The sequence below is a fragment of the Chenopodium quinoa genome, unplaced genomic scaffold (genome assembly GCF_001683475.1).
Source record: "Chenopodium quinoa cultivar QQ74 unplaced genomic scaffold, ASM168347v1, whole genome shotgun sequence".
NCBI classification, from domain to species: Eukaryota; Viridiplantae; Streptophyta; class Magnoliopsida; order Caryophyllales; family Amaranthaceae; genus Chenopodium; species Chenopodium quinoa.
This window is the reverse complement of record NW_018744072.1, coordinates 2,782,736-2,798,186: the sequence shown is the minus strand read 5'-3', so window position 1 is coordinate 2,798,186 and position 15,451 is coordinate 2,782,736.

The following is a 15,451-nucleotide window of genomic DNA, read 5'->3' as shown; positions in this document are numbered from 1 at the left end:
TGGTTTGAGGAGGAAATAGGAAAATGTAAAGAGTATGAATCTTATTAGATAAAAGTGGTTGTTTAGCTACGTAATGTGGTGGTAGAAAAGTAATGAATAATTCGAGTATGAATCGTTATTGGTCCTTACGTAATGTGGTGGTAGAAAAGTGGTTGTTTAACCCCCTTTGGTATTTGCTTGAGGATGAAAAGGAAATGAATAATTCGAAGTAGTAAGTTGAAATAAACAATGCTACATAATATAATATTGCAACAATTTGATTGGTACATGTATTAATATATAAGGTTGACTATAAATATATACTAGATTATTAACTTATTACTTGCCTCCTTTTCTCTCTTCTTTCTCCTTTCTCCTCTCTCCTCTAGAGTTTTAGTTTTCGTGGTTATTTAGGCTGAAAATAGTCTACTTTCTTCAGATTTTAGACTAGTTTTGACCCTTTTTCTTTAATTTTATTTAGTTTTTTACATGGTTTGCTTTTTGTATTGTTTTGCTTTGCTTTGTTCTCTCCATTTGTGAGAGTCTGTCCCACTGTTTTGGATCCCAATCTTCTGGGATCCAATAATGGATGAGAATTTTATTTTTAGGATTTTGATAATAGTTGGTAAGGTGATTTGGATTCATATGGATTTAGGGTTTGTCATCAACACTACGATTAAAACATTAGCGCGGATTGCGAAGGTCTCTACTTGAAAAGATGCAAAGACATCGAAAATCACTGCTCGCATCAAGCTTAAAGCGGTAGAGTGTGAGCTATGCCAAATATGCAAATTAGTTATGATTTTGATTGTAAAAGTTATTTTAATTTCTCTAAATTTGTGGTTTACAAGTCTTTATTATTATTATTATTATTATTATTGTAGATGCCGTATGACTATTCATTAAAGAAATTATTTCTTCCCGTCAAAAAAAATATATACATAGTAGATTAGTGCCCGTGCGATGCACGGTAGTTATAATCTTTTTTCCCATAATTAATTTGTGATATAATATAAAAATGAGGCAATTCATGTGGATTAAATTTAACAAATGCAATGCATATACAAAAGATGAAATAATAAGGCAAAAATTATTAAAACTACAATTGAGAAAAAAAAAATAATTATTTTTGATTAGTTGTGTTGAAAATATTTAAAAATAGTATACATTATATATATTACATTAATGATACATGGTATTCCCAATAAAATTATACAATGTAGATGTCGTATGGAGTTTTATAAATAAATTAATTTAGTTCAAAAAAAAATTATTATACTATGAAAAAATACAAGTTTATAACCTTGATAAACAAGAATTGTTTATCAAGGGGTGTATATGTAAATTACATCTAACTTTGGTTAACTGTTGTTTTCTCTCTCCTCCTTCAACCTTCAATTTCAATAGTGGAAAGTACATCTTTTCACTATATGACGTCGAACAAGTCGAAATCAATGGAGGGAGAAAAGCTTATCTACCCTTCAGGGTTAACCATGCCCGTTATTCTCACTTTGTTATTCGGGTTTTCGTTTAATTTCGGCAGCGAAGCCGCCAAAAATGGTGGTGCGAAGTCGAGTTTAGTGGAGGAAGGAAAGCTCAGCTACCCTTTAGGGTTAACCATGCCATAATTTCACTTTTTGTTATTAGGGTTTTAGTTTAACTTTGTCGACGAACCCGCCGGAAATGCAGTCGAACGGACTTGAAAAAGAAGGTGAAAGTGGACAAAGATTGGATGGAGAATATTAAGGTGTGTGGGAAGAAAAAATATGAACAAGAGGAAGAAGATGAACATGAAGAAAAAGAAGGTGGGAGGAAGAACATGATGAATAGTAGAAAACGGAGAGTTAACAGTGTTAACTTTGAAAATCTGTCCAACTTGTCAAAGTGGCCAACAAACAGTAAAAATATATATTTCTTAATCAAAAAACACAATTTTTAATGCAAATTATTTAAGAAAATTCCATTTGATAAACATAATTTGTTTATTTAGATTATAAATTGGGGCTTGCTCTTATACAATGTACTTCCAAAAAATAAGCTAAGTAGAATAATTTTTTTAAGAAAAATAAAATTTAAAGCTGACATCATATATTGTATTGGCGGGAATTTTTTTTAGTGATAGCTTGACATATGTCCAAATTAATCGGTGTAAGCATGACTTGTTTTAGTAATAGATAATAGATTTTTTGAAGGAAAAAAAGAACTTATTATAAGTTGGTAAATTATCACAAAAATATTTAATAGAAAACTAACTCAATTATTATAATTTCATAAGATTTCAAATCAACACCATGAATAGAATTTTTTTTCCCCCTATTGTACAACTATATAATGGTAATTTAAATGTTAATATTATATTTTTGGCTCCGTTATTTTATACTGTCCACCATATTTCAACCTTTTAAATTATAGCTTATTCTCCCTTAATTAAAAGGTCTGAAAATCTTGTGTAACTATTTAAGTAAAAAGAACACGAAATAAAAAGGAATACAATTATTATAAAGATAATATAAGATAAGGAATAATATATTATTATAGTTGGATTATACAAATATTCCAAAAAAAATAAAATTGCTAAAAAGGGAGGGGGGAGTTTTGGAGGGAAAAAAAGCACCAAGAAGTGACACGTGTCATTCTTGATGTCTGTTTTAGTATTATGTTATGTTATTGATAATATGTCATTAAGCACCGTTGAAAAACATATTACGTTATATATATATATAGTAAAACAATAGTCAATGTTAATGTATAAATAGTGCAAAACTTAAAAGATTGCAATTATTTATAAATAAAAAGAGTAAGGTAAACTAAACAGGACTAAATATTTTGCACTTAACTTCTAATACAAGTTACTCCCTCTGTTATCTCTTGTTCCTCTTGTTAGAAATTGCGGGAATGAACAATTGAAAGTGTTAAAAAAAGTGCAAGATGCCTGATTTCATAATAGAAAATAATTTTTTAAAATTACTTAAAATATTGAAGAGTTAAAATTAAAAATTACGTTGTTTATAGTAGAGATAAAGACATAATTTATTATAATTTAATATAGTGGAAAATATAAATAATTGTGCATTTAGTACGTACATAAATAATTGGATTATAAAATAAAACAAGGTTACTTATGTCCTAATAATGTGCTGTTACTAAAAAAGAATTTCAAATTTTCATTAGGAATACAACGTGAGCAGAAGGAAACAAATAGAGTATTAGGGTCTGTTCTATCACCTTATTTTCACTTAGCTTATTTCAGGTGTAATAAGTTCTGAAAAGTTAAGTTCAGTTCAGGAAAAATAAATTCTAATAAGGGTTACCTAAGTACAAATTAGAACTAAAATAAATTTTAATAAGGTCTAATAAGTTCAGGTAAGTTCAGATAAGTTCTTATAAGATAAGATAAGTTCAGATAAGTGTGAAAATCAGGTGAATAGAACACATCCTAGTGTGGTATAACTTGAATTTTCTATTCAAGTCTTATCTAATCTACTATGAGTAGTTAGGTTTTTTTCTTTTTTAAATATTTTTTTTTAAATACTTTTTTTTTAGACACTACTATGAGTAGTTTGATTGAACCTTGATCATATTTTAAGGCAAGTTTATAAGAAAAAAAAAGGTGGGATTTTCTGAAATTAGTTTTAATTTTGATAGTACTTAGTGATTCTTCTTCAGTATCATAGTATAGTATTTGTATTTCATTTTGGTGTCCCAAAATGTTGTATTTATATTGAATCTTTCTATTTTTATTTTACATATATTTACCTTAATACACAAACTATATAGCTTTCCCATATAAAAATACCTTACATTTTCTCAAATTTTCATGCCATTATTTATAAAATATACTAATATTCGAAGATTCATTAAATGTCATTATTTACTTTTACATATTCCATATAAATTAAAATACCTTTACTTTTAAGAATATAACACACTCGTTTCACTAGCCACTCTCTACAGGCTAGGTCTTAGCCTTCATTTTTGTGAAAGAACGAAAACAAATACCCGACACTACATTACTCGATACTACAATATGGGACGAAGGGAGTATTATTATACATTATGTATATATATTTATAGTTTTTTTTTCGAAGAATATTTATAGTTAAATTTGTATATTGGAAAGTGTATTTTATGGATCAAATTCTTGCATATAGTTAGGAATGAAGGGTGATAATTAGAATTTAGAACCTATATCTTGGAACCAAAACCCTAAATAAAATCATCTCTTCTCTCTCTCCAAACCTAACCACCACAGTTAAACCTAAGGGTTGCATGCCGTCAATATATATGTCAATGGTAAGCCTCCAATTTTTTTTATTTTTTATTTTCCTTCCCAATTATATAGTCAATAAAGACCACCAACAATATCATGATCATAGTCACTCCTTCATATGGGGTTTAGTCAGTTTCCTCATGTTAATTGTGGTGGGATCATTAATTAAATTTATTTGCTTGTTTTTGGTTTGTGTAAGGATATAAATTGGAAACACTCGTTTTGCCGATTTGATAGGGTTGCAAATTTGAAACTTGAAAGACTCTTCTTATAAATTTGTCGATTTTGAGTACCAATCAAGTTTTATCACTTTTGCGCCTATAAATTAATGGAGTTCTATGGAGAAAGATGTGTTGACTTCTAAAATTATTTAGGAGCACATCAAAAGTCAAAAATGATGCCATTATTATAGGGGTATTTTATTCTTGTATTGAGAATATAAATCTCGTAATAGATAATTTTTGAGTGTCAGGTGACATTTATTCAATCAAATCACCCTTCTCTTATTCCATTCAACATAGGAGCGAGTATGATTAGGGGTGGGCACAATTGGAAAACCAATCAAATTTAAGGTCCAAAAATGGTCAATTAGTTACTAAAATTTTTGAACTGGAATTTGAATCACTTGGTATCAATTCTGAGGTACCTAATTGTTGGGTATCTATATGGCTGTTAAAGAAGAATACAAAAAAAAGAGGAACGGTAGATTTAAGTTAGATAAAAAGATGAGAGTGAAGGATAGCTCAGTTGGTTAGAGTCTCCCTTCCGGTTTCAGGAAATTCTAGGATCGATTCTCATTACCTGCCCTTATGGCTCTCTAATCAACAAAAATCTAATATATATATAAATAAAGTAGGCATTTTTCGAGAGCATTCGGCGCACCACATAAGCAAAGGTATTATTTCGACCAATTAAAAATTAGATTTATATTTTAATTTAGAATTAATAAATTCACTCGCCGCCTAAGAAAAAGTGAAGAATGAGATTTAAGAATTTTGCCACGTAATTAAAACAACGAATAGTGATTTATTAGGATTTAATTTATTAAAAAAACTAAAAATTATTTTTAAAAAATCATCTTTAGATATAGGATTTATATATCTAAGATAAATCTTGATAGTGTTTATGATAAGAAATAAAAATTGTTCCTTAATAATAAATAAATTAAAATTTGTGATGCATATCATTATAAATTGACGCATCCTACAACACCAACAAAATTTCGTATCAATACAAAACCAAATCAAGCAAATTTTGTGTCAGTTTTAGTCATCAATGGCTGAGTAATTCTTAGCTTAATTTTTAAAATCCATGTTTAAATGTATATTTGTGATTATTGCTTACATTGTGTTTAATTGGAATACTTAACGATTATATGTTTATGTTTTGTTTACTAAATTTTGTTTTTACACGCAGATCTGATTTAATCAGAGAATTAGATTCGAGCAAAAATGATTGGAAAATCAAAGTTTGAGTTTCTCGCTCGATGGTCCTATTGGACGAGAAGGTGTTATATCTTTATAAATTGTTTACATTTATTAAATTTTTGTATAAACCTTTGTAGTTTATATTTATTAATTTTATGATTAGAACAATTTTTTTGTGATTTAGGTAGCTTAATCAAGTCATCAAATTAACTTAATTTTGATTATGTTCATACCTCAATTAAATCCAACTTTGTACAATTCGTCCAAAATTAATTAAAAGAAAATTTTACTCAATTAAATACTTTTTATTCATTACAAATAAGAAGCAATATTGCGCGCATTGTCAGTGACAACAAAATAATGATTCAATTTTCCAAAATACTATTGTTCAGGCGATTAGGGACGATGAAAAAATTCCAATGCATAGTTTTGATTTTGTACAATTACAATTTTTAGATCAATTTCACAACAATTTTTCACTTCCTGATAAATATATTGATTTATTTTATAAGACTATAACGGTTGCAATATTGCACGCATTGTCAGTGATAACAAAATAATGATTCAATTTTCCAAAATACTATTGTTCGGGCGATTAGGGACGATGAAAAAATTCCAATGCATAGATTTGATTTTGTACAATTACAATTTTTAGATCAATTTCACAACAATGTTTCACTTCCTGGTAAATATATTGATTTATTTATAAGACTATAACAGTTAATTTTATATATTTTTTTTTTGCTAACATGTTTTACTTATCCACTTTTATTAGATGGAAGAGATATGGGTGTGAACGAAGTAGGTGATTCTATTGAAATAGAAGATAAATAGTATACATGTTTTTATTATTTTTATTATTTCTATTTTTTTTTAAACAACTAATAATGATTTAGAATTTAAATTATTCAAAAAATGAAAAAAAAATTATCTTTTCACATTAAATATTTTAACCTAATATGTAATCGATAAAATATTATATTTACAATTTTTTTTATTAGATATCATATTTACAATTTATTCATATTATTAAATTCAGTTGTCATATAACTAACAACAATGAATAAAATACAAAACAACAATAAATAAAGTCGCATAATAAATCACATTAAAAAAATAAAATTATACTTTTGTAATAGGCAATAACACTTTAATTAAATTATTATGTGTTTTTTTTCGTCTAAAATTATTAAATAGTAAAATAAATCAAATAATTATATATTATAAACTTAGAGTCTATAGGAAAATATCTTTTCTTGAGATTTATGTATGAAAATAAAAACCGTGCATCGCCACCTAGATAAAAGTAACGAATTAGATTTTATATATCTAAAATTTTAATGCCACGTAGATTATAATCCATGAATTAAATTATTTTAATGAAAAAAATAAAGTAAAAATATAGGAAAAGATAAATTTATTAACTCAATACTACGAGTATATGAAATCCAAAAAAATATACTAAAAAATATTTAAATGATAAACGCTTATAATAAAGTTTGAAACCTATCATATAAGATAAATTTTGATAGTATTTATGATAAGAAATACAAATTGTTCGTTAATTATAATTAAATTAAAATTTGTGATACCTACCATTATAAATTGACACATCATACGACACAAACAAAATTTGTTCAATAAAAAACCCCATCAAGCAAATTGTGTTAATTTTTGGTCATCAATGGTCGGGTAATTTTTAGCTTAATTTTTAAAATCCTATGTTTAAATTAGTATTTCTAATTATTACTTACATTGTATTAATTTGGGATACTCAACAATTATATGTTTATTATTTACTAAATGTTTTTTTACATGCAGATATAACACATCATACGATACAAATAAAATTTCGTATCAATACAATACCCCATCAAGCGAATTTTGTGTTAGTAATTTTGTGTTAGTTTTAGGTAATCAATGTCCGAGTAATTTTTAAAATCTTATGTTTAAATTTATATTTGTTATCAATGTCCCAGAATGCGGGGTGACAAAATACTTACTTAACAATTATTCGTTTATGTAATGGCATACGATTAGATGTTATATACTTAATATATGGATGACTTTGGTTATTTTTAAAGATGATGAATAAATTCCAATGCATAGATTTGATTTTATATCGCAACAAATTTTCAATTATTGGTAAATATATTGATTTATTATATAAATGTAAAGATTTAATTTATATCAATTTCAGTTTGGCTAACAATTTTTTCCATTGATGTAGTAGGTTAGTTGTAGACGAGGTTGGTGATTCTATCGAAATAAAAGATATGGTAAAACAATGAATAATGATTTAGGATTTAAATTATTAAAAATTTATCATTTCACATCAAAGATTTTATATAACGGAAAAAAAATATCATATTTACAATTTATTTATATTTAATAAATTTATTATAAATTATACTAAAAAAAATATTAAACTTTTCTTGTCTGAAATTATTAAATACAATAAATCAAATAATTAAAATAGATGAAAAAACCGTGCAACGCACAGGCTTCATCTAGTAATAATAATAATAATAATAATAATGTATTATTATAGGAGTTGTTATTCGTCGCCTGCGTTTCTCCACATAACGCCCACAAGTTTTACTTTTTTGACATTTTTTCCCTTTTCATAATTTTCACCCAATACGCAATTTTACATCCTGAAAAATGTTCCGCTCGCGTGCATCATTAATTATACACCAAAAACATTTTATATTACATGAAACAAATTATACAAACTCATTTACGTAAGATAAATTAACAAATTACGTGAGATTATATTATTATAATTTCACGTAATTTGTTAATTTATCTTACGTAAATGATTTTGTATAATTTGTTTCATGTAATATAAAATGTTTTTGGTGTATAATATAAAATGTAATATAAAATGTTTTTGGTGTAATGTAAAATTGAAAAATTTTGTCTTTTCTTGTTTAGCCGACATTGAGGCTCTCACGCGACGATCAGAGTCAGACTCTTTTCTCAGTCATCTGATACGACTGGGTTTCACCTTTTTTAGACTTGGACGGTTGGCCCCAGCAGCGTTCTTGCATGCCCAGCCCCTTCTCGGTTGCCTGTGGCGACCTAGGTTCACTTTTTTGAGACCTCGACAGTTAGCCCTACCGCAGTACAGGTAGACACCAACGGAGACATGCCTGGCCTCAGCAGAGCTTGACTTGACCCCTGCAATAGTACCATCCCCAGCTCCGACGCCGTCCTCGGTTCAAACGTCGTCGTCCCCGCCTTTGACATTGACAGAGACATGCCTAGCCCCAGCACAGCCTTGACTTCTGCAGTAGTACCATCCCCGACTCTGCGCCGTCCTCGGCTTCGACGTCGTCGCCGTCCCCGCCTCTGAGCCCGCCGTCCTCGCCTCCGACCCCGGCGTCCCTGCCTCCGACGGCGTCCCTGCCTCCGACGTCGTCCCCGGCTCCGACACCACAGCCTTCCACCTATCGTCCTGCAAAAAGTTAACAGGTAATTATATATGCAATCTTGTAAAAAAAAAAAAAAAGTGTTATGTAATTGAATGAAGATTATCAATATATAGTTCTACGTAATTTGTAAATATATAAAAAATTATATAATTAGTTTCATGTTAATCGAATACAACAATAATAGCCACAAAAAAATAGCCCTAAAAAACATTTCGACCTTTATTATACCTAACATAACATTTATGCGGGTAAGGGTTAGTCGTTTTTTATAATAATAATTAATATTAATATAATTGTCTTTATTTTTTGGTTTAAAAAAAGTTATTAATAATAAATAGTTTATTTTTCACTGAATAATACTGTATAAAATTTTTGTTTCAACACCAAGTCAAAGAAGGGCCTTTGTGATTGTTTTCTCGTCTATTTTGGTCTTTTTATTTGACTTAGCGAAAATTATTCTATATTATTTGAATTTAATATAGTAGAAACCTATTAGTTAGAAATAAAGAACTCACCTAAGTGGGCTCGACAAGCGAGAGGCCAAGCCAGGCTCTGCTGGTGTCAAACCGAGCAATGCTAGAGTAGAGTCTAGTATATAAATAAAGTAGAAATTTTTGGAGAGCATTCAGAGTGTCACGTAAGAAATATACTTATTTCGACCAATAAGAAGAAAGATTTGTATTTTATTTTTGAATTAAAAAATTATGTCGCCACCTAGATAAAAGTAACGAATTAGATTTGCTATATCTAACATTTTAATGCCACGTAGATTATAATCCACGAATTAAATTATTTTAATGAAAAAAATAAAGTAAAAATATAGGAAAAGATAAATTTATTAATTCAATACTACAAGTATAAGAAATCCAAAAAAAATATATTAAAAAATATTTAAATGATAAAAGCTTATAATAAAGTTTGATACCTATCATTATAAGCTAAATTTTGATAATATTTATGATAAGAAATACAAATTATTCGTTAATTATAATTAAATTAAAATTTGTGATACCTACCATTATAAATTGACACATCATACGACACAAACAAAATTTCGTATCAATAAAAAACCCCATCAAGCGAATTTTGTGTTAGTAATTTTGTGTTAATTTTTGGTCATCAATGGCCGGGTAATTTTTAGCTTAATTTTTAAAATCCTATGTTTAAATTAGTATTTCTAATTATTACTTACATTGTATTAATTTGGGATAATCAACGATTATATGTTTATGTTTTATTTACTAAATATTTTTTTACATGCAGATTTAACACATCATACGACACAAATAAAATTTCGTATCAATACAAAACCCCATCAAGCGAATTTTGTGTTAGTAATTTTGTGTTAGTTTTAGGTCATCAATGTCCAAGTAATTTTTAAAATCTTATGTTTAAATTTATATTTGTAATTATTAGTTACATTGTAATTTTTTTAGGATACTTAACAATTATTTGTTTATGTAATGGCATACGATTAGATGTTGTATACTTAATATATGGATGGCTTTGGTTATTTTTGGAGATGATGAAAAAATTCCAATGCATAGATTTGATTTTATATCGCAACATTTTTTCATTTATCGGTAAATATATTAATTTATTTTATATAAATGTAAAGATTTAATTTATATCAATTTCAGTTTGGCTAACATTTTTATCCATTGATGTAGTACGTTGGTTGTGGACGAGGTTGGTGATTCTATCGAAATAAAAGATATGGTAAAACAATGAATATGATTTAGGATTTAAATTATTTAAAATTTATCATTTCACATTATAGATTTTATATAACGGAAAAAATATCATATTTACAATTTATTTATATTTAATAAATTCATTATAAATTATAGTAAAAAAAATAAATATTAAACTTTTGTAATTTTGTCTGAAATTATTAAATACAATAAATCAAATAATTCAAAATCTTAGATGTAAAAACCGTGCGTCGCACATGGATCTTATTTTAAAGAACTTTTTAAAACAAATTTTATGATGGAAATAGAACCGAGTTATAAGATATTTATTAAAAGTCATGATTAATTTTGTATATATGAAATATTAGAAGTATATCGATAATAAAACTCTATATAACATTTTTATCATAAAATATCTATCCAAAATTCGCTTATTTAGCATCATATGCATCAGAATATTACCTATTTGTCGCCTACGTGACTTGACACTGGTGAAAAACTGAAATGCCAAGTGTCAGTATCTCGTGGCCTGGCTGCGAGACGAACTTTGTTTATTAGTGACTTGTTTTGTGCTTGGGCGATGCTCAGGTTGTTTATTGAATTTTAGGATAAACCTTTTGGCTTGAATGTTAAATACGTTACGGTTATATAATCACTTTTGACAATGCATTGCGGCTAGCCATACCATCTGGCCGGACAAAGTAACCCCTATAAAACTGACCGAGTAACTTTTGTAATACTAAATGAGTAACCTCTAACACTAAATAACCCCTATCTATAACACTGATTGAGTAACCACTATAACACTGACCAAGTAACCCCTATAGCACTAACGAAATAACTCTTGTACTAGATTAAAAGATAATTTTTAGTTTTTTAAACAAATTTTAGATATATCAAATCTAGTGTTTTTTGACATTAATTTTTTATAATTTAATAAAAAAAATTAAGATAATTAATGAAAGCTAAGGTTAAAGATGGTGTAAAATGTAAATGAAAAGGTTTTTATAACGAGGGAGATTGAAATTTTTGTGAATAAATCCATTAAAATATTATGTATATGCACATTAGGACAGCTAACGTTCGCGTTATAGCTAGTCTTGTTCATATAGTTCTTTTAGTTTGATTTCATGTCACAACTTTAGTTGTTAGCAGTATTAATAAGAGAAAATATGTAAATAAATATTTTTGGGGTATGATATCCACACACTATTCGTTCTTAAGATTTTAAAAAAAAGGCATTTAACATTAATGAAATCGAATAAGTAAAAAAATAAAACATTTAAGAGATTATAATTGTTCAAAGACTATTTATAAAAGATATCTCAAACTTTTTTTAAAAAATAGGGAAAATTGAAAGGGGTCCAATGCACATGAATAAAAGGCGTGTTTTTTAGACAATAAACTAATTTTTGTCCCAGCTAGATCATTTCTCAAGTTATTGAAAGAGTCTTTAAGTATTTTATGTACTTCGTATAGGTGATTGAATGGACATAAATATAGTAGAGTGTAATTGGTAAGATGTTCATATTAAAAAATTTATTCTATTCCGACATTATGTAATAAGTGAAAGCTACGGTTTTATGTTCAAATTTTGATAGATACTCAATATATTTTTGGGTCAAAAGGGAAGGATGACACATGATAATATTTCGATGTTTCTTTGAGTTTAAGTAATGAGGATGACTTATATTTATGATAAATTGTTATTTTTGACACATGGCAATAACATGTTAGTTGTTTTGCAGAGTTTTGATCAAGTAGTTGGTAAGGATTAAAAAAAACTTTGGAAAATTGGCTTAAAATAATCCCAACTATCAACGGTGTGTGCAAAATAATACGAACTAAACTATTTCCTATTAGCGTTACCACCTTTTTTACTATATGTGAAAAATAGTATGTTGATCAGTGGAAAAAGTATCTTGAGAAATACTCTATCTGTATTTATTATTATTTTATTAATTTTCTATTTTCTTTTCAAAATGCATATTATGTTAACAATTTCCTTTACAATCAATATTAATAATTCCCTACCCCTTTGTTAGGCTTTTTTTTTTAATTTTTTTTTATGAATTGTTAATATGGTATTTTATTTATTTATTTTTAAAAATACCTGAAGTAATTTATACTACCACACAATAGTAAAAAGGGTATTTAAATGCATTATTATGTTGATATAATTAGTTTCAAATTTTTTTAAAAAAATCAAAAAATTACTAATTATATCAACATGATAATGCATATAAATACCCTATTTCCTATTGTTTGATAATAGAAATTATTATAGTTATTTTGAAAAAAAAAATTAAATACATATTGACAATTCAAAAAAAAAAATATCTACAAAGAGGTGGGGCATTATTAATTTGGATTGTAAAGGAAATTGTTTATATAACACTTCCTCTATTTCTTAATACTTGCAACACTTCTCTTTTCACGCTTGCCAATGCACTATTTCAATCTTTAATATCTTTTAAAATAATCATCTTATCTAAAATAAGTTTGATGAAAAGATAAGTTGATAGAATAAAGTGCAGTAAAAAAGTAAATCATATTTAGCAAACCTAATTATTAAAAGACTAGAAATCATTAGAAATAAGATTTGGAAGCTTAATCTATTCAAAATTAAAAAAAAAAATTAAAAAAAAAAATGGAAGATTTGGAAGCTTAATTAGAGCATTAGGGCCGCAAATGGACAAAAAGAAAAAATAAAAAAGAAGTTCCAATCATCATCCCTTAAATTTACAAAACAAATCCGATCCTCTCTCGCATTCCTTTTTCACCATCATTCTTCGCATTGTACCACTCATTTAATTACATTGTTATGCTTCCATAACAAAAAGCATGCGGAGAAAGATGGACGAAAAGGATTATGACTTATGGTCAAATTTACTGTTATAAAATAAATCACGATGTAAAAATAGGTGTGTAATCAAGAGTTTGACCTTTTTTTTTTTTTTTTTTTTTTTTTTTTTTTTTTTTTTACAATTACCGTTCAAATAAGAACTTTTAAAAATAGAAAGAGTACGTTCATGTTTAAATTTCAATTTTACATACGCACAAATTTATACATGCCTGGACTCTACACATAGCTAATTCATTCTATCTATAGTCACAAGGGCCAAAATTATGAGAGAGTGAGGAATTACTCAGGTGGTTAGAGTTTCCCTTCCGATTTCAAGTGAATAGTAATTGATTTTCATCATCACCCGCCCTTGTGACTCTCTAAACACACACAAAAAAAAAAAAAAAAAAAAACCAAAGTTATAGGTTGAAGTTATAACTAGTGATAATTATACATCAACTAGCTAGCTTAGGACCGTTCCATAATTACTAATTAGTAAAGTGTTGGGGGATGATATTCAATATTTGAGATCCAATCAATCTACAATTTTACATACACGACTTTTCCTTATACCTATTTATGAACTAAAATTAAAAATCCGTAGGGATTTGGGAGCCCACAATAGATTTTTGATAAGAATAATCCTCTTTAAAGCACACCTAAAAATGCATACTTAAATCACTATGTAGCTCTAATCATAGCCTATTTTATAGTTGATTAGTCTTTGTTGACTTGAATTTAGATAATACCAAAGAAATGTAAATGTGTTTTAATAAAGGATTAACTGTTTTAATCACGCTTAATGTCCTTTAATAGATCTTCTACATGATTATTGGACCTACACGATCATAATACATGATTGATTGAGTAAATTGGATCGGGAAATTAAGGAAACTAAAAGCAACTTTAATCAACTTTAGGGCATTTTTTAGTAGTAATTTTACAACTTTTAATCTACACTTTGAACTGTAAATTTACTGTTTTTTCTTTTAAATATAATATTAGAGAGGAGTGAATGTAAATAGGAGCTTGGGCTATTTTCAACTAAGAAAAGCAATCAATTGAGAAAGTGATTGGTTATAATGGAAAAGGACCTCTAATTCTAAGAATCCACTATTAGGGAATCTAGATATAAGAATTAGGAATTAGGATCTCAAGTGTAATTAACGTATTAAGATATATAGTGTTTTGTAAACGAGCTAAGGACTATCTTGTTCATTATGCTAGTTAAACTCGAGACCGGGCTTGCGTTGGTCAATACATGGACATTGCTCGAGCTCAAATTACTGCTCAAGCTTGGTTTGTTAGACAATGTATGTAAAATTAGGGTTTGGGTTGAGGTCAAGATTTGTTCACAAACATTCTTTGTGTTTTCAATTAAAATGAGATTAAAGGAAATGATTGAACCAACTAAGCAAACTTTTAAAATGCAAAAAAAAATGAAGTTTTATTTTTTTTATTTTTTTTGCTCACACATATATATATATATATATATATATATATATATATATATATATATATATATATATATATATATACAAACAAACGAGCTAAGTTATTCATGGAAATAAATATTGAATGATCGAGTTTTTCATGAACATACTTTTATGAACAATTATTCTTGTGTTAATATTCATGCTAGTTCAAGCTTACTTATCTATAAAAGAAGTTACGAAATACGAAGTATATTCTAAATCGATTAATTAACTTAGTACATAAAGTATAAATGAATCAATATGAGCTTTGATTGAGCTCGATTTTGATTTCTTTAATGAAAGTTTTAACTTAGCTCTTTTACA